Below are 22500 nucleotides of genomic sequence, written 5' to 3' on the forward strand. Positions count from 1 at the left end.
ACTATTTTTCTCTCTTTTTGATCATGACAAAACAATGATGTGTTTTCTAAACATTTCTTGATTGTTTTTGCTGTTTTTCTAGAAAGATTATTTCAATGTTTTATCCTACATTTTATTTTTGTCATTCACATGTAGTTTATTTATTTACATGGTTATATCAAAACTTTATTTACAATTATTAATAGATATATCTTGTCATTAATTATTGATGGAATTTATCCTCAAAAAAACAAAAAAACAAAAAAAAACAAGAGCTTACTTACATTGACATGTACAAATTGTAAATAAGATAATAGATGCAAGTATAGCCTTGTGGTAAGAAATTTGGTTCCCAACCACATGGTTCTGGGTTTAGTCCTACTCAGTAGTACCTTGGGCAAGTGTCTTCTCTATCAGCCCTGGGCCAACCAAAGCCTTGTGGATGGATTTGGTGGACAGAAACTGAAAGAGGCCCATCATATATATATATATATATATATATATATATATATATACATATATATATATATATATATAAAGGTAAATTTCCAAATTAGGCTGGTAGGGATATACAATCCTAGTGGGTGCCATATTCACTTTTACCGGTTAATAATGCTGGCTAGGCTCCATGAGTGTAGAAAAGCTCCAGTTAGTTTATTTCACTATCCTCAGTAGATCTTCACATCTGTAAATCCATGTCTCTATAGAGACTGCATGTTGTTGGTAGAGAAGAAATAATAAATTAATAATGAGTACAGAGATTTATATATCCAGTTTATATAAATCTCTGCTCTCCTTATTATTCATTTATACATTTATATATATATATATATATATATATATATATATATGTATATGTGTGTGTGTATGTTACTGTCTTGATGTCACATGATAGTTATAAATGAGTGTCACAGTCATACAAATAGTGTCATTCATTTTCAGTATCCAATGAAAACATGTCTCATCTGATCATGTGGAAATATTACATTACTTGGAAATAGGTGACGGTTGGTGACAGGAAGGGCATCCGACCATAGAAAATGCACCTCAACAAATTCTTAGAGTTTCTTAGAAATTCTTAGAAGCATAGAAAGTGGACAATGAAATGAAATGATGTCATGTGGTTAACATATATCTTATATAAAAGTTATGGAAGTATAAGGAAAGTATTGTTCCTTGCTTAACTCTTTATAGTGAATTGAAAACAGAATTTTAAAATCTTTTAAAATTCCACAACTTCTACTAAGGGATTCTTTTATTGTTCTAGATTGCTCTGAACTAAGTCAGTATTTTCCATTTCATTTTCTAACAGTTTATTTTCACTGCTTATATTCATCATCATCATCATCATCATCGTTTAACGTCCGCTTTCCATGCTAGCATGGGTTGGACGATTTGACTGAGGACTGGTGAAACCGGATGGCAACACCAGGCTCCAGTCTAATTTGGCAGAGTTTCTACAGCTGGATGCCCTTCCTAACGCCAACCACTCAGAGAGTGTAGTGGGTGCTTTTACGTGTCACCCGCACGAAAACGGCCACGCTCGAAATGGTGTCTTTTATGTGCCACCCGCACAAGCCAGTCCAGGGGCACTGGCAACGATCTCGCTCGAAAATCCTACGGGAGCCAGTCAGGCGGTACTGGCAACGGCCACGCTCAAAATGGTGCATCTCATGTGCCACCCGCACAAGAACCAGTCCAGGGGCACTGGCAACGATCTTACTTGGCTTGCCGGGTCTTCTCACGCACAGCACATTTCCAAAGGTCTCGGTCAGTAGTCATCGCCTCGCTGAGGCCCAATGTACGAAGGTCTTGCCTCACCACCTCAGCCCAGGTCTTCCTGGGCCTACCTCTTCCACGGGTTCCCTCAACTGTTAGGGTGTGGCACTTTTTCACGCAGCTATCCTCATCCATTCTCACCACATGTCCATACCAGCGCAATCGTCTTTCTTGCACACCACAACTGATGCTTCTAATGTTCAGCTTTTCTCTCAAGATACTATACATCTATATCAAATACATTTTTATATAAAAGAGTTAAGCAATAAACAATCTGCCTTAGACTGTTCCTGGTTCTATGACACAATCTTCTTGTTTTAAAGGGGCCTGAATTAAATCTTCCTTCAAAATTGTATGTTAATTTGTTCCAAACACCAATTTAATAACAAAAAAGTTATTTTACTGAATTTTTTTGTTATTTTAAAAATTAATTGAAACAAAGGCAAGTGTGTATTTCAATAGAAATATGATAACAAAAGGGTTAATGACAATGAAGTGTTGCTTATGACATAATTTGGAACTCACTGACATATCTCTCCACATATTTGCTTTAGTCGTGTGTGTGAGTTGTGCTGGATCAGATCTATTTGGTGTGACTTGCAGATCCACTGCACTAAATATGTTGTACTTACTCCATTGTGAAACAGATCTTATTACAAAGAATAGTTGTAATTTGAACAGACATAAATTGCCCAGTTTATGCCAAATTTTTTTTTCAGTAACATTTTTGATATGATAATCTTATATATATTTTGAGGAATACTATCTTAAAATCTAGGACAAAAATGCATGATAGGTATTTAAAAAGTAGCAAATTTGTTAAAAGAGGTCTAGCTGTCATGTTAGCAAGCTGAATGTCTATACAGAAACTTTCACATCTGTTAGTTGGTTAATTGGTTAGTGTTCTCTGTGATTCTACATGAAGAATATACATGAAAAGAAAGGCTAATTTATTGCAAGTTCTGTGTCTACATGGAGAATATAGATAAAACAAAGGCTAATTTATAGCAAGTCAGTGATGTAAATTGTTACAAAGCTGTGCTATTATTTCCATAAAAAAAGCAAAAGTATAATCAAAACAACGTAGTTTTGAAATGAATCAATAATGTCAGAAAATAAAATTGCATTATTAGCATTGGAAACTATGCAAGAAATAATATGCCTAGTATTCTATTGACAATTGTGATGGCAATAGACTTTCTAATTACACAGTAGAGGTTGTATGGATCTGTTGTGACATTACTATCAAATTTATGGTAATTACTGGTGTAGAAAAAGTTGATTTCTTGTCAGTTGTTCCAATTAAAGCATTGACTGAGAGAGAACACGTTATAAAATGATTACCATGGAAACTGGAATGTTACACACTGCAGTGTGTGTTTAATGTTGGAAATGTATGTACGTTGTATACATACATGCACATGTGTGTGTGTGTGCATGTGTATATATATATATATGTATATATATATATATATATATATATATGAATAAAAAAGAGATATGCAATATAACAATCAGTGTCATTTGATACTGAAAAGTAAAGCATGATCAAGATAAATTTACTGTGTAGATAAGCAGTTATTAGAGAAAATCTAGGAGAGATAGGTCGCTGAGTTAATAATACATCAGTCTACCCCCAACCCCCACATAAAGGAGCTAGTTTGTATCTTGTCTTTTCTTTCAAGGTGACTACACTTATTTCAGATTGTTGAAATTGCTTCATAGTGGCTTGGTTTTCCTTTTAGAGCTGGAAAATACTTCAGCTCTTAACAACTGTTAATTCTGTACAACACACAGATTCGCCTTGCATTAGAGATCTGCTTAATTTTTGTTGTATCCGATTCTCTTCTTCCTTACACTCTTTCTTTCTGCACTGAACACTTTTCCTAATCTTTCTTTCCTTTTACTACAACCTTTGGAACACATCCCATGCTCATGATCTTCTCTCAGCCACTAAACAAGAATTCAGACAAAACATTAACTTTTTATGGCCTAGCTAGAAGAGGAAGGATTGGAGCTATTAACCTTTACAGGGCTATTAAAACTGGTGATGAGAAAGGAAGAGAAACCATTCATCAAATATAGTCCTTCCAATGAGCTTCCATTCAGTTTTTGTCTACCCAATTTCACTCACAAGTCTTGCTAGAAAATCCTTGTCCAATGTACCATGTAGTGGGATTGAACTTGGTGGTATGGGACTATGAAGTAAACTTCTTAACCATATAGCTATACTTGCGTACATCTCATTAACTTTTCCCCAGTTATCTGAATCTTGGAAAGCTATGGCTGTTGCTCTTATTCATTAAACTAACTAATAAAACAATGGTATACTTTACTTAGTTGTAAATCAGTACCAGTTCAATGCTGCAAACAGCTGAAGCATCACAATTGAAATCTGCTTTTTCAGTTTGAGTTACAGAGCTGAAGTTTCCTTACATGTTTAGCATGGAAATAAATGGTCTCTTTTAGGTTGACTTACCTTAGTTAAACTGCATGGAAACAAAATCTTCAGTGGTGCTGCAATGAAGAGATGGGTTGCAGAAAATTTGATCTGCTTATGGAACAGTAAGCTTGCTTTTATATATTCAAAAAGGAAGAAATCAATAGCTTTCACATACAACAAAATGTTCTTATTGTAAACATCTAATGGAAATAATTATTTCTTTTGATATACCTCAATACCTCTTTTTGTAAGGGAAGGGATATTGTTCATGGTATTAAGCTCCAATATATTGTATGCTCTCATTTTATTTACTAAGGTAAGGTCTCTAGTAAAATTTGAAGCCAAAGCAATGAAGCATAAAACAAGATACAATATAGGAACTAATGTGACTATCTATCATTTTCAGTATTGTCATCACAGTTTTTATGGAATTAAAAAAAAAAAATATTATTAGGTGAATCTGACAGAATTCCTTTGTTCAGACAACCTACTGAATTATATCCCCTGTAAGTTGAACTCTTGTTATTGAACAAATGATATTTCTTGAGTGCTACTACAGTTTTACAGTTAGGAAATAGAAAGGAACAGATACATGCACTAACAAAGAATTACAATAGTTCAAATTTTATCTAAGAACGGTCTTTGATGGGTTTTGTTCTTAAGGTTACTTTTATTCAAGTTAGATGATCAGAAATCAAGTGGATGCACATCCTAATAATGAAGTGCTTAAGCAAAACACTTTTACCATAGCTTGTGTTGTAAAATATTGAGTTTCGAACAACGTGGTAGAGTCATATTAGCCATTTAAAACATACATACACTGATATGATCATCTCAGTTTTATCATTATTTCTTTCTTTTTACAACAGAGTCACAAGACAAAACAAAACTACAAAAAGAAACAGTAAAAATAAAAGAAATAAGTAATTATGATAAGCTAATGGACATTGTTGTAAAAGAGATTGTTAGAATGAGAGAATGCGTGTATATATAAGAAAAATGGAGAGAAGAGGAAAAAAGAAACAGGAAGGTAAATCTCAGTAGTAATAAGAAATGTCTCAGTTTATATACCAAGTGATTTCTAATAGATACTGTCAAGTGACAGAATATAAATTGTTCTATGAAAGTCATTGATGCTATTGTAAAAAATAAAATAAATGAAATGAAAGTGAATACAGCAATGTATGTGTATTTTAAGGATTAATGTGAATGACTTTACCAAAATGTATCTGTTTTAGTTTCAACACATGACCTCACATACAATCATTTACCAAACAAGAGCAACAAAGGAAGTTATATTTGGAATATATGAAGGTTTGAAATAGCAACATGAAGAAATCTATTTATATACATTACTAGAATTAGTTATATGCATAAAATAAACGTTTTTTCATCAGTTTTAAACATTTCAAAACAACCTACCTCAATATAAGTCTTTCATCCTGCGTTCTCTCCCTCTTTCTTCCTTTTTGGTTTTTTTTTTGTAAAATCACCGCTTGTGTAAATGTATGTTTTTTTTTTTTTTTTTTTACTTTTTTTTTTATACTATGTTCTTCAACACGGCTAGTCACAGTACTACGTGGACATCTGCTGCTTACTTAAGGTGTCAACTAATTTTTTTTCCATCTCAGTGATAATTTCAATCCATCTCTGTGATCTACTGGCCAACTGATTGATCTACTCATTATCAATCATATTTATGGCCAAACATTTTTGTTTATGTGGCTTCACATATCATTGAAACTCTTGGTTAAATAATTGATTTCTAACTTTATTAGGAAAGGAATAATGTCATTAGAACTAACCCTCCATCTATTACTGGCACTGATTTTATTGACCCTTGGAAGGTAAATACAACTCTGCCAATACTTGAACTCAAAATGAAAATACACATACATAAATGTCACATGCTTTTGCCACACCATCCTTCCATTCACTAAACAATATTAACCATCAGTTTTATCTTTGTTACTATGATAATTTCCTAATGGTATAATCTTGTGAAAGAAGTCATTTTTATTAGCTAGCAACTAGACATGTGTCTACTAATATATAAAGAAGGGGAGTACACTGTAACAATAAGGAGTAATTAAATTTCAAGAGAATATAATTTTAGTTTTATAATCGAAATTGAAGAATGGTGAATTTGTGAAGTGGAATAAATTGAAGCATTTCTGTTTCATAAATGAACATTTCAGACATTTAGAAATTAGACTTTATTCCTATATTTCAAACTAATTCTTTGTATATTTTGTTGGATATCTTATAAATGTTTTGAAATAAGGAATAATGTGTCTTAGTAAAAGTCTTTATAGTGGACATAGTCAAGACTGATTAGTAGCAGGAACTTCCTGAGTGCTATAGCATCCGAGAAGGATCTTTGTTTTGGATGCAGAGTGCAAGCACTGTGTACACAAAAAGTGAAATCTTTAACAAACATGCTAGAGTTACACCTGTAGCTAAAATAACGAAGTACATTGCCTAGATATATGTATCTTGATGGAAGTGGTTGATAAAAACTACTTTGTATAATATATAGTTAGTATTGCTCTTTTACTTGTTCCAGTCATTTGACTGTGGCCATGCTGGAGCACTGCCTTTAGTCGAGGAAATCGACCCCAGGACTTATTCTTTGTAAGTCTAGTACTTATTCGGTCGGTCTCTTTTGCCGAACCGCTAAGTTACAGGGACGTAAACACACCAGCATTGGTTGTCAAGTGATGTTGGTGGGGGACGCAACCAAAGTGATAACTTCACTTTATTTTCTCCAGTTAACACTCTCAAAGTTTGAGAGTGTTAACTAGAGAAGTTAACGGCTACGCTCGAATGATGTTTTTTACGTGCCACCTGCAAAGGAGCTAGTCCAGCGGCACTGGCAACAACCTCGCTCAAATGTCTTTTCATGTGTCACCGGCACAAGTGCCAGTAAGGTAATGCTGGTAACGAACATGCTCAAATGGTGCTATTTACGTGCTACTGGCACGGAAGCCAGACAGCTGCTCTGGCAATGATCACGCTCGGATGGTGCTGTTAGTGCTCCACTGGCACGGGTGCCAGTCATCGAATTTGGTTCAGTTACAATTTCGATTTCACTTGCCCCAACAGGTCTTTGCAAGCAGAGTTTAGTGGCCAATGAAGGAAAGGTTGGCATGGGTGCTAGTCGTCGAATTTGGTTCGATTTCGATTTCACTTGCCTCAACAGGTCTTCGCAAGCAGAGTTTAGTGTTCAGTGAAGGAAAGGTACGCATAAGTGGGCTGGCTACACCCCTGGCAAAGCCCACGAGTTATGGTCTCACTTGGCTTGCTGGGTCTCCTAAAGCACAGCATATTTCCAAAGGTCTCAGTCAATAGTCATTGCCTCAGTGAAGTCTAATGTTCGAAGGTCATGCTTCACCACCTCATCCCAGGTCTTTCTGGGTCTACCTCTTCCACAGCTTCCCTCAACTGCTAGTGTGTGACACTTTTCACTCAGCTATCCTCATTGATTCTCACCACACATATATATATATATCACTCAAAGAAACAGTCTCTCAACTTTACATGATTCTTACTCATGAATAAGTCACAGGTAAATCCCTCATTTTTGTTACAATGGCTAAGTATTATAGTCTTTGGTTTTTCATGTTGATCACATGATCTCATGTTTATAAGATTTCTAAAACTGTGTTCTAGTGTTAGATTCCTTTTCAGGATCAGAAAATACTTCAGTTGTTGATTGTCTATAAAAATCTGGTTTAAATAAGATTAGAGAACTGCTCACATATCTGGGATGGTGCATGTGATGCACACAAGCATTCTTGACTGCATCAGAAGCCATCCAGTTGATTAGCAAAGATTCATATATCAACACTCTATAATTAGTAGTCTACTGTTTTCTCTCTCAGTCTCTACAAAAAAGAAAAGGTGTGCATAGTTCTTAATATGTTCTGGCAAATTCAAACACAAAATATGTTAGTTGCTGTTGTGTCTGTCACAGGAGAGTAACTTCTTTTACAATGACAGTATATTCATAACACATTCAGCTCATTAGCACAAGGGATTTTGGGACACCAGTGTTTTGGCATGTTATATTTTGTTGTACCTAGTCCTTTGAGTCTAAACAAACCATTGGCTTTGTTTATAATTTTAACAAAGAAAACTGTTTTCTGATCAGTGCTTATATTTGCCAGTCTATAAAAATTGTTAATGGCATTATTTAAATTGAGATCTGAAATGATGATTTGAATATATATATTCTTAATACATACCAGCAGGATCAAATGCAAATCATCATTGTGGATCTCACTGTACATTATGCAAATAGCAATTTTTCTTCTATAATGGTGCATAATTCTCTGAACTGTATTCTGTCTCCTTTCAAGTTCAGTTGCCTCCCAAGTGTTTCTTACTCCACAAACCATGCACTTTAGTACTTAACTTTACCTTTTCTCCCACTAAATTACTATTCTCTGAAACAATTCCCTGTTCATATTGTTATTCAGCTGCAGGTGAGCTCCTGTTGAGCAGGTCCACGTTAAGAGCATTTTAGCCATGACCACTATTTCTTAGTTTTTGAAACTCACTCTTTCTTTTTTTAAGAGGATTGGATGTAATATGTGAATTGGTTGCTATTTCTAGCAAATTGAGTAACCATGTGGGGGCTTCCTTGTTGTGTTTTCCCAACAAGCATCAACTTACAGCTGTTGACATTAAACATTAATGACATTAATTTCACTGGTGTGAAAAAGGGGCTTGTCATAATCATGGATGCTTCCCTTCCTTTCTTAGACTGAATAATAATTTTGTTAAAAATCCCTTGAACAAAAATAAAACAACAACAACAACAACAGTAATAGCTATTAAAACAATGTCAGGAATTTCTTTTCTAATTGCATAAATAGATAAAAAAAAAAAGAAAGATATTCACTCTTGTTAACAACTTGTAAGAAATAATCAATTTGTTATGTAAAGAATTGTGTGGAGAATACCAAGATTTAATTGATATTGAAGTTAATTCTGTAGAGGTTAATTTCTGTAAGTGATCTCTACTATTGAATTCCAATATACATGCTCTTTTATACAACTTTCACAAAACTGAAATTGGTTGAATGAATTTCAATCAATCTGATTATAATGGTATTCACATAGCTGTGTTTTTGTAATTTAAATAAAACATAAAACATTCAATTATATGTGTGCTTGTATGTATGCATGCATGCGTTTGCATGTATGTATATGTGCATAGTTTATTTTAAAAGTGAGAACTATTACGCTCTTAAACATCTGTTGACCATTTCCAAAACTTATAAATTTGCTTCGCTGAAGAGAACTCCTCTCATATCGGATGCTGTACTCCTTTAAGCCCTGATACTTTGGACTCCATGAGAGAACCTCAACACCTCTACATAGTTACTCAACCTACTAAGAATAACAGTCAAATCTCTCTCAAATTACTCCCTATTATTTTAAATAAATGATGACACATAGATGGTGATGTGCAACAAGACAGGCTGGTCATGGCTGGAATAATTTTGATCTAAAGTTTGCCTAATTGGGTTGAGCTGGGATTAACCCTTTAGTGTTCAGATTACACTGTTAAATGTAATACTTTTCCATTCAAATTGTTTTGAATTAATCATGCATTATGTTATAGCTTTGAGGTTTCAATGATATGATTGTTTATATTTAGAATGTCACTGTAGGTTAGGTGTGAGAGGCTAGATATGGCCAGTTTGAATATAAAACATGTAGAATATTTGGGCTGGATATGGCCGGTTTAAACACTAAAAGGTTAAACATCATCATCATCATCAGCAGCAGCAGTAGAAGCAGTTGAAAGCTATTTTTGTGATCATTATACTGTGTACTTCCTGTACCTCTTCAAATGTTGGTCTCATAGACTTTGTTCATCAGAGCTTGCTGACTTGGCTGCATTTTGTCTGTCTTCAAATATACTTGTTCTAGCTGCTTCTCTCTTTCAAATTTCTCACACTTGGTTTCTTTCTGTAAAACCAAAGTACTTAACATTAAATGCCATCCTACATTCCCCAAACTGACACTCCCTAGAACTTTCTTCATTCCAAATATATTCTTGCTGTAAAAAATTCTGGGACATTTTTAACTACATATTAACAATACTACCTTCAATCAGCTTTCACCCTCTTGATCCAATTAAATCTCTTGTAAATTATGAACTTACTCTTTTTGTCGAGTCCAAAACTGCTGCTTTTAAAACCTGGTGTACCATCTTTTGGAAAAAGTCAAGATTTTCTACAAAAAATTTCTCAATTGTTAACTATAATGATTATGCAAAGTTATAAAAAAAAGTCAGTTTACAAATATTTATAATTATATATTTTTTTTACAATAAACTTAATTACATTTTCATACATATATAATAAAATTATTTAATGTGACCTTGTTAGATTACTCTCAATTCAATGTGATTTTCAAATACAGAAAGATAGAAAGGTTCTCTGACTGATTTTGACCTTATGCATAAAGAAGAATCTAACTATCTATCTATGGCGATTTTATTGAATAAATGTACTCTTTAGTATTTCAAGATATTTTAATGTAATTTTGATACATATATAATATCTGTTAAATTGAGAAATCAGTGTTATTTTCATTTTTGCGTAATTTAGATGGCAATTTATTTATCCAAAAGTCATATAGTCTGTGGCTTTCTTGAAATTATATACCCTGGTACAAAGCTGGTCTGCAAATTAGAACACGTATCTACTTTTCTGTATCAAAATATATTTTACTTTCTCTGTCTGTCTGTCTCTCTTTTCAAATAATGTTGGATCACTGGTTATTTTATTGATTTTTTTTTCAGTATTTATTTTATGTTACTTTTAATAATATAAAATTTTTAACTCTGAAAACTTTGCAGTGAAAGTTTGATTAGCTGTCTTTGGAGAACATTTGTAACGAGTTTATTTTTCTCTTCTGTTCTTTTTGTAAACATTCATTCTCTAGACAAATAACATATGTTTTCCATATTATATTTCACCAGTACATCTTATTATAGAAAGCTCTTTCCTTCATTGTTCATTATGTGTTTTGCATGACCTGTATTTCTCATTCATTTATTTTCTTTTAATGTTTTTAACAATATTCTCTTTATGGGAATGTTTCTCTAAAAGCCACACAGAAGATATTTGACATACAGAAAATTTCTTTATTTGTCGACAAGCTATTTTTCTCTGTGTCATTCTGATAGTATTCACACAATGCTTCTTTTTTTTTCCTTGATAAAGTTATCACAGAGATTTCACTGTAGTTATTCTAGTTCCTTTTTAACTCCTGATCATCCCCAATCAAGATTATAGAAGCCTATGACCCAAAGCATTTCAGCTATGGTCAACATCTTTTTTCCAGACGAAGTACATCAAGGACTACATTATACAATGTCCTTTTCAGTCTTTTTAAAAAAAGGACTTTGTAGTGTGAAGTGAGGGAGATTTGGCTGTTATTTCTTCTGGTAGAATCAACATTTCTTGTCAAACATTGAGCGAGTGGTAGACAAAATCAATACATTATTAGTTTTGTGTGACAAAATCAATACATTATTAGTTTTGTGTTAACTGGGACTTCTAATTTGCCTAATGGTTTATTCAACAACTGGTTGAAGTAAGCTGCTAAGCAAAACTTGAAACCCCAGTCAACACCACCTTAATAATAAATTTGACTCTACTCTGACTATTGAATTAGTAAATGTTCTCTTGTTATTCTTAAACAAGCTTTAAAATAATAACTGCCATTTATATTTTTGAAAGGGGAAGTACTGTATACATTTGTGTATAAATCACACTTGTGTATAAGCTACACCTCTAATGTATTAAATCTTGGTATAAAATATTTTCCCTTTATTCCTTTAGCATTCAGATTACTCTGTCAAATGTGATACTTATTTATTCACATTGTTTTGAATTAATCATGCATTATCTCATAGCTTCAAGATTTCGATGATGTGGTTGTTTACCTTTAGAATGACATTGTAGGGTATGTATGAGAGGCTAGATCTGGCTAGTTTGAACATAAAACCAGCAGAATATTTGGGCCGGATATGGCTGGTTTAAATACTAAAGGGTTATAGTTTTAGTTTTGTCCTGTGTATAAGTTGCACCCCAGTTTTTTTCAGTTAAAATCAACTATAAAATAGTGTGACTTATAATTGAGTAAATATAGTATATTTAATTAAATTGATCTTTGTATACAACTGGTACCTATTTTATTGATATCTTCCAGAGTGATTAGAAGAAAAAGGTAACACACAGATTTTAATTCACTCCTAAAATTTCTGAAATTAAATACAATTGAAAATTTTCTTTAAACTTGGGAAGTTTCTTTCCAAGGTGCTGACCAATATTTTTATGCCTATGCATGCTAATCTACCCTCACCACTCCACCAATGCTAGCCAAAGGAAAGTCAAGGGTTGGTTCAGTTTAATACCTGTGTTATCGAGACAATGCCATTAGTATGCTAAGAGCCAGAGCATCTACCGTAAAGCATCTTGACTAATGTTAGACTGGTACTTTATTGATGCCAAGGAGAAGAAAGGCAAAATTGACCTTAGCCAAAATTTGAACTCAGATATAAGAACAAATACTGCAAGGTATTTTATCTGATGCTCAAATGACTCTTCAAATTTGCTGCTTTATTTTAACACTGATAAGGTTAAATTAATATAAGGCAGTTAATAATTTGCAATAAATTATGTTGTATACAGACTGCTTCTGTCTTATTATACATGGAGGACAAATATAGAAATCAGGCTTGGAAACACTGATTTAGATACTATTATTAGATTTCTGTATTTCTTTCTTCAGTTTTAATGCTGCGACTGTTGAGGACATGTGAAGTTTTGAAAGAAATGAAACCAGTATGTTCTGCTGGATGGGTAACATCAGTGTGCATATGCAATAGAGTGTAAGTGATTTGAGAGAAAAACTGGGTATATGGGACATCAGACATAGTGTGCAAGAGAGAAGACTGCACTGATATGGTCATGTAATGCATATGAATGAAGACAGTTTCATCAAGATGTGTCAAGCTCTAACTGTGGAGGGAACATGATGTGGAAGGGGTAGACCTAGAAAGATGTTGAATGCAGTGGTGAAAGGATCTTCAGATGTTGGGCCTCACGGAGGGGACGACAGGGGAGTGAAACTTCTGACAGTTTGCTGTGCTTGAGAAGACATGTCAAGCTAAGTAAATATGTGGTCATCCTTGCATACAGACAGTAAACATTCATGAAAACATATGTGCACACACATACACACTCTCACACACATGCACTCTTATACACATACAAGATGGGCTTCATAGAGTTTCCCCTTAACCAAATTCACTCAGGAAGTATTGGTTAGCCCAACCTGCACCTACACACACACACACACACACACACACACACACACACACACACACACACAGAACAATTCTTTGAAATGAAAGATGGTGGTCTTCCAGACCAGAGGCTATTAGCGAGCATGAATAGGTAATTAATAAATCTTATCCTAGGCACAGTTTTTCTAACAGTGAGAGTAACTCATTATAGAGTGGTGAATGGTTTTTGACAGTTGGGTTCATCCTGACAAACTTCTCTGTGTAATCATTCAAGCTGGTCCATTTCTTGATGAATGAGCCTGGAGGTTGTCATGTCAGGAGCAGAACCCTCCTGGTTGTTAACTTTAATGTTAATTTTCTTTTTCTTGTATTGCTTTTATGACATTCTTAAAGTGATTCAGCTGTTCCCTTCTTGTTCAGTTCCCCTCTCTCTGCTGACTGTAGAGAATTAGCTTGTGGAATCACCTGACTTCCATTTCAAACATACATCCTGTTTATCGAAAGCAGTTTTCAAATGGTGGTATTTGCTTCTTTAAGAAAACCAAATGTTGGTTCTATAGTTCGTGGCACCTTGGGCAAGTGTCTTCTACTATAGCCTCGGGCCGACCAAAGCCTTGTGAGTGGATTTGGTAGACGGAAACTGAAAGAAGCCTGTCGTATATATATGTATATATATATATATATGTGTGTGTTTGTCTGTGTTTGTCCCCCCAACATCGCTTGACAACCGATGCTGGTGTGTTTACGTCCCCGTAACTTAGCGGTTCGGCAAAAGAGACCGATAGAATAAGTACTAGGCTTACAAAGAATAAGTCCTGGGGTCGATTTGCTCGACTAAAAGGCGGTGCTCCAGCATGACCGCAGTCAAATGACTGAAACAAGTAAAAGTAAAGTAAGTAAGTAAGTTGTCTCAGTTGATCTTTAGAATGGTGTAAATGTAATGCCGGTGGAAGAGCTTCAATTAAGTCAGTAGATGATCCAGGCTTCTGATTTGTACTGGAAAGCAGGGATAGATTCAGTTCAGTTGTTTCAGCTCTGAAAAATTTATATTCACAGACGCCCAAAGGCATTTCTTGCATATTTCAAATGATGTTGGATTTTGCAATTATGGATTATTTTAGTGCTGGTTATAAGATGACTCTCTAGATAGCCAAAGTTGTTCATGTCTTGAGCTGGTGACCCTTGAGTTTGATGGCAGATGATCTTACCCAAACTTCTTATTTCTTGAAAAAGAATAGAACTGAGTTAATGTCTTAATCTGGCTATCAGAAGACACAGCTAGTAAACCAGTGTCTTAATATCATAGCTATTGTATTGTGTTTATCACACTCACAGATAGCTACATACATACATACATACATACATACATACACACACATATATACATACATGCATACATACATACACATATATACATACACACACACTCACACATGCACACACTCGTACATGCACACACACACATACATACATGCATACATACATACATGCATACATTTATACATACATATATATGTGCATACACACACATATACACTCTTTCATGCTTGTATATTATGTGGTGTACTCTGTTTGTGCAGTTTTGAGAAGGCCTCATTATCTGTTCCAAAATAAAAATTGGATATTGAAATGTCAATATGAAGCAATGTTTAATGTGTAAATGCTTAAAAATGAAATATCATTTATCATCCTGCAACTAATGTATAATTCTTAAAGGATAGCACTGCAGCATATATCCTTTTTGGAGCAGAACAGTAACAGTCATAGCAACTTTCAGAAATCTGATTTTTCAGAGAAATTCAGTGAAGTGATTATCTATACAATAAGTTCTTTTGTGTGACTGATTTAAAACAAACAAACAAACAAACAAAATAACAACTCTTATTGAAAATTCTGTTTTTAATTCTACATATTACAACTACTGGCTTCTTTCCGCAACAGACTGTCTTGATTTTTTAAAACTTTTTTTTTATTTCTATTATATTTATTTATTTATTTATTTATTTATTTATTTTATACTGAAACTGTTTTGTAAATCGAAAGCAAAATAGTTGGCTATTTTGTGTCAAAATTATTCTACAGCCATACATGGTTAAATTCTTTTATCTGCACAATTCTATTGCATATTTATGAACAAGAAAAATAAATAAATAAATAAATAGACAAGAAGAAATAAATAAAAAATAAAGAAATAAGAAGAAATAAAAAAAAAAAAAAAAGAAATAAGAATAAATAAATAGATAAAAAAATGAAGAAGCAAAAATATTGCCGAAAAAACACTTCATTCCACATCACTGAAGGTTATCTAATTTGATAAAGCCAATTCTACCAAGACAAAATCTTCTTAACTCAAAATTGTGGAAGAACAAAGGATTTGTTGATTAGGCTTTTTTCCCCGAGATTTTGTGCTGTTCTGAAGTATTATTTGATATTGAATCCCATAGAAAATGGATTTAAGTAAACTCCTAAGATTTTTGAAATATTTTAATATCCCTATGGTTTTATTTTTTATTTTCATTTTCATAGTGAAAATCAGATATGAGAATTGCAAATGAAGTACTTCTTTTTGTCTCTAATAATAGTGAATAGTTTTATATTAAAATTTTATGGCATTGCTACCTTGTTACTCACTTTATCTTCTTCACTCGCTTTGTCATTTACAACTTCTTCCTTCATTTTCTTCAGTGTTATTTTTATTGACTTTATTTTTCTCTGTATTATTATTATTATTTTTTTTTTCCTAGTTCCTCTTTTTTTCTTCTATCATCTCCAAATCCGTTTTAATTAAAAAAAAAAAAAAAACGCATTTTAATCTTCATCTTTTCATTTATTCTTTATTTTTAAAAAATTTTAATTGATTATTTTTATTTCCATATCATTCTCTGAGAAATTAATTTCAAATTTAAATTGCGTCGTGACAAAAACTAGATTTATATGCCATTTTCTGTTTCATTGTTAGCAATATATCCTCACATTGGTATTGATGCAGTTGATTCTGTGGAATTTATCTTGGCCAAGTGTGAGATACAATGGTTTCTAGTTAAGATGTCAAATTACAGACTATGTATGTATTCATAAGTACTGACCTCACTATTGTTTATTCTATTGTACTACCAAGCAAGACACATAGTCAGATAGTGCTCTTTATCTCAGTGTGATTGAGCAATGAATTTTATTCATCATCATTTTAACATTCACTTTTCCAAGCTTGCATGAACTGGACAGAATATATTGAGATAAATTTTCTACAGCCGAGGCACAGGAGTGGCTGTGTGATAAGTAGCTTGCTTACCAACCACATGGTTCCGGGTTCAGTCCCACTGCGTGGCACCTTGGGTGAGTGTCTTCTGCTATAGCCTCGGGCCGACCAAAGCCTTGTGAGTGGATTTGGTAGACGGAAACTGAAAGAAGCCTGTCGTATATATGCATATATATATATATATGTGTGTGTGTGTGTGTGTGTGTGTGTGTGTGTGTGTGTCTGTGTTTGTCCCCCCCCCCCAACATTACTTGACAACAGATGCTGGTGTGTTTACGTCCCCATAACTTAGCGGTTCGGCAAAAGAGACCGATAGAATAAGTACTAGGCTTACGAAGAATAAGTCCTGGGGGTTGATTTGCTTGACTAAAGGCGGTGCTCCAGCATGGCAGCAGTCAAATGACTGAAACCAATAAAGAGACAGCCAGATGTCCTTTGTGTTGCTCGTCCTTTTCTGTTTCCAAGGCAGCTAACATTTCCCCATGACTAGACGTGTTTTCACAGAATATTAGAAAGGAATATTCCTTTGCAAAAGCCATGTACTGTATAAACAAAAAGACATGCATGCAAACACGCATGCACGCACGCAAACACACACGCACGCATGCATGCACACACACACACACACAAACACACGATGAGTTTCTTTCAAGGGCTTCAATGTAGTGAAACTGAACCTGAGACTATGAGGTTAGGAAGTAAACTTCTTAACCATGCAGGTATACCTGTGCCTGACTTATTAAACAATAGGAATACATCTGACTATATGAAAAGAAAAAAAAAATTTAAACAATTGTTCCATCAATTTGACAAACAAAACCCCAAAAAACCCAAGACACTCTGACCATGGATGTATAAAAACCCCGTAACCCATAAAAGGTTTGTTAAATTATGTGTTGATAGAAATAGTTTATCTGTATTTTTATCATGTGTTTACAATGTCAGGGAAATACATTTAGAGGATAAAACCTCAGATGCCAAATCCTGTTAGCTTGGAGAGTGCCAGAAAGTATATTTAGTAAATGTCTTAGCAGAGTGGAAGAGATATGTGAGGTTCTTAAGATTGTCTGGTAAGTTTGTCGATATGTACATATATATATATATATATATATATACACACACACACACATCATCATCATCATCATCATCATCATCGTTTAACGTCCGCTTTCCATGCTAGCATGGGTTGGACGATTTGACTGAGGACTGGTGAAACCGGATGGCAACACCAGGCTCCAGTCTGATTTGGCAGAGTTTCTACAGCTGGATGCCCTTCCTAACGCCAACCACTCAGAGAGTGTAGTGGGTGCTTTTACGTGTCACCCGCACGAAAACGGCCACGCTCGAAATGGTGTCTTTTATGTGCCACCCGCACAAGCCAGTCCAGGGGCACTGGCAACGATCTCGCTCGAAAATCCTACAGGAGCCAGTCAGGCGGTACTGGCAACGGCCACGCTCAAAATGGTGCATCTCATGTGCCACCCGCACAAGAACCAGTCCAGGGGCACTGGCAACGATCTTACTTGGCTTGCCGGGTCTTCTCACGCACAGCCCATTTCCAAAGGTCTCGGTCCGTAGTCATCGCCTCGGTGAGGCCCAATGTACGAAGGTCTTGCCTCACCACCTCAGCCCAGGTCTTCCTGGGCCTACCTCTTCCACGGGTTCCCTCAACTGTTAGGGTGTGGCACTTTTTCACGCAGCTATCCTCCTCCATTCTCACCACATGTCCATACCAGCGCAATCGTCTCTCTTGCACGCCACAACTGATGCTTCTAATGTTCAGCTTTTCTCTCAAGATACTTACACTCTGACGGGTATTCACATTGACATTACACATCCAATGGAGCATACTGGCTTCATTCCTTGCGAGCTTACGTATGTCCTCAGCAGTTACAGCCCATGTTTCACTGCCATGTAGCATGGTTGTTCGTACGCATGCGTCATACAGTCTGCCTTTTACTCTGAGTGAGAGTCCCTTTGTCGCCAGCAGGGGTAAGAGCTCTCTAAACTTTGCCCAGGCTATTCTTATTCTAGCAGCTACACTTTCAGCGCACCCACCCCCACTACTAACTTGGTCGCCCAGATAGCGGAAGCTATCGACTACCTCTAGTTTTTCACCCTGGAATGAGATAGAAGTTGTTTCCTGTTTGTTTGCAGTCTTTATTGCACCTGAACATCTGCCACAAACAAAAACTAACTTGCTAGTTAACCTGCCTTTGATGTTGCTGCACCTCTTATGTGTCCATAGCTTGCACCGGGTACATCTTATAGAGTTACTACCTACTCCTTTTCTACATACTGAGCAGGGCCATCTACCTGAAGGGGTTTGTGTTTTATCTACCTTCCTACTTATTAGGATTTTGGTTTTAGCTAGGTTGACTCTAAGGCCCTTCAATTCTAGACCTTGCTTCCACACCTGAAACTTCTCCTCTAGTTCTGATAGTGACTCCGCAATTAGGGCAAGGTCATCAGCATAGAGGAGCTCCCAGGGGCAACCTGTCTTGAACTCCTCTGTGATTGCCTGGAGGACTATGGTAAATAATAGGGGGCTGAGGACGGAACCTTGGTGGACCCCTACCTCTACCCGGAATTCATTGCTGTACTCATTTCCAACCCTCACCTTACTGGCCGCATCTCTGTACATGGCTCGCACAGCTCTCACTAGCCATTCTTCTATCCCAAGTTTCCTCATTGACCACCAGATAAGGGATCGGGGGACCCTGTCAAAGGCTTTCTCCATGTCAACGAAAGCCAGGTACAGAGGTTTATCCTTGGCTAGGTATTTCTCTTGCAACTGTCTCACTAGAAATAAGGCATCAGTAGTGCTTTTACCTGGCACGAACCCAAACTGCATCTCATCTAAATTGATTCGCTCCCTAATTAGTTGGGCTATGACCCTCTCTGTAACTTTCATAACCTGATCTAACAGCTTGATGCCTCTGTAATTATTTGTATCTAAAGCGTCCCCTTTACCTTTGTAGCAGTTGACTATGATGCTGCTACACCAGTCATAGGGTATGACTCCTTCGTGTATCACCTGGTTCGTAATACGGGTGACTAGGCTATAGCCAACACTGCCAGATATTTTGAGCATCTCTGCAGTGATTCCTGATGGGCCGGGGGCTTTCCCGGTCTTCATACTCTTAATTGCTTTATCTCACACATATATATATACACACACACACACATATATATACACACACACACACACATATATATACACACACACATATATATATATATACACACACACACACACATATATATACATACACATATATATATATACTTATATATATATGTATATACACACACATATATATATGCATATATATATATATATATATACATATAGATATATACATATATATATCCATATATATATACCTATATACATATATATACATATATATATATATATATATATATATATATATATACAAACACACACACATATATATATATACTCATATACATACATATATATATATATATATATATATATATATATATATATATATATATATATATATATATATATACATACATACACACATACACATATATATATACATCATCATCATCATCATTATTTAACGTCCGCTTTCAATGCTAGCATGGGTTGGACAATTTGACTGAGGACTGATGAACCAGATGGTTACACCAGACTCCAATCTGGAAGAGTTTCTACAGCTGGATTCCTTTCCTAACGCCAACCACTCTGAGTGTGTAGTGGGTGCTTTTACGTGGCACTGGCACGAGGGCCAGTCAGGCGGTACTGGCAACGGCCACGCTGAAATGGTCTTTTTTTATGCGTCACCTGTACAGGAGTCAGTCCAGTGGTACTGGCAGTGACCTCACTCGAACGTTTCGTTCATTTGCCACCGGCACAAGTGCCAGTAAGACAACACTGGTAACGATCACGCTCAGATGGTGCTTTTTACGTGCCACCGGCACATATATGTTTATATACGTACATGTATATATACATATATGTATACATACATATATATATATATATATATATTTATATATATATATATATATATATATGCATGTATATATATATATATATATATATATATATATATATATATACGGGAGAATTCACGAAAAAACAACAGACGAAGACAGGTGGTGTAAACAACAAATGGATGTATTAGTATAACGCTCGGGATATAAGATTGTGATTGTTAAAAAAATAGCATCTATACATTATGTGTATATTAGCACTTAATGATGATAAAATGAAAATTGTTTTGAAACAAGTGCGCTGATTCAGTATTGCTAGTACATGTCTAGGATATTTCTGTTTATTTCATGATGTTTGCACTATTTATAAACAGAGTATGGTGTTATTTCAACATATAATATATATATATTCTATGAAAAAGTCAAGTAGCTTACTTTAACCCTTTCGATGGCAACCTACTTTAGACCACCTCTAGTTTTATGTTAAAAATGTTACAAAACCATCTATTATTAAGTGTTCTTATTCAAATCTAAAGCCTTCCATCGTAATTATATATAGAAACCTTTTGTTAAGTTCATATATGATGAGTAGATGAGAACATGTTAGTTAATTAACCAAACTGTTCCAGTTATTTTCAAGTGGCACTTTGGGCAATGTCTTCTACCATAACCCCAAGTCAACCAAAGCCTTGTGAGTGAATTTGGTAGATGGAATCTGAAAGAACCCCTTAGTGTGTGTGTGTATATATATATATATATATATATATATATATTTAAATGCTATCAACTCTTCTATGCAAGAATTGGTCTACAGAGTCATCAACAGTATCACCATCAAGGAAGCGTTCAACAGAGAAGAAAAAATACTTAGATACGAGATAAAAGCTGACAGCAGCGGTAAATGTGTGTGTGTGTGTGTGTGTAAGGTGCAAAGTCTGCAAATAATGCAATACAAAAATGAGGTAAATAATAAACATATTAGTTTGTTGCTCTGGAAATGGATAAATAAGAGACGGAAATGTTTCTAATGTCTTGTGCATTCACTCATCTTCCAAAAGCTAGGCTGGACATTGAGGAAACAAAATGGCAATGAAAAACTGGTGAAGGAGAAAAAATACTGAAGGTAAACAAAATGGCAAAGGAAAAACGCAGGCCTTTTCAAACATCATGGCATATGTATACGTGTATATGTGTGTGTGTGGGGGGGGTGTATGAGCTGTGTCTGAGTGTGTGTATATGTGTGCCTGTGTATATATGCGTGTATGTGCATGCGTATTTGCTTTTCACACACACACAGCAAGTGTTATTATCATACAATGTCATTCATTTCTAATCTTTCATGAAAACATGATTGACCACAAGGAAATATGGGGATGCAAACAAACCAACACATGTTGTCAAGTGATGGTTGGTAGACACACATTATGGGCTTCCACACAGTTTCCATCTACCAGATTCACTTACAAAATATTGGTCAACCTGGGGCTATAGTAAAAGACACTTGTCCAAAGTGCCATGCTGTGGGATTGAACCCAAAAACCACAGGGTTGCAAAGCAACCTTGTTATTTGTACACATGAGCGCGCATGTACGCACACACACACACACACACACACACAGAGGACACACACATACATTCTGCCTTCTAATCATAAAAGAAATAATTCCTACTGAAGATATAGACAGTAATTGTGTGTTCTGTCTATCACAATAACTATTAACTGAGTAACTATTC

At 35.1% G+C, this 22500-nt stretch overlaps 1 protein-coding gene across 2 annotated transcripts in view; it reads left to right on the plus strand.

Moving 5' to 3' along the window:
* The window catches only part of LOC106880544 (suppressor APC domain-containing protein 2), a 92497-nt gene that overhangs the window by 23212 nt on the left and 46785 nt on the right, over window positions 1-22500 (plus strand). The window lies entirely within an intron of this gene.

The sequence above is a fragment of the Octopus bimaculoides genome, chromosome 2 (assembly GCF_046866305.1).
Source record: "Octopus bimaculoides isolate indiv1 chromosome 2, ASM4686630v1, whole genome shotgun sequence".
NCBI classification, from domain to species: domain Eukaryota; kingdom Metazoa; phylum Mollusca; class Cephalopoda; order Octopoda; family Octopodidae; genus Octopus; species Octopus bimaculoides.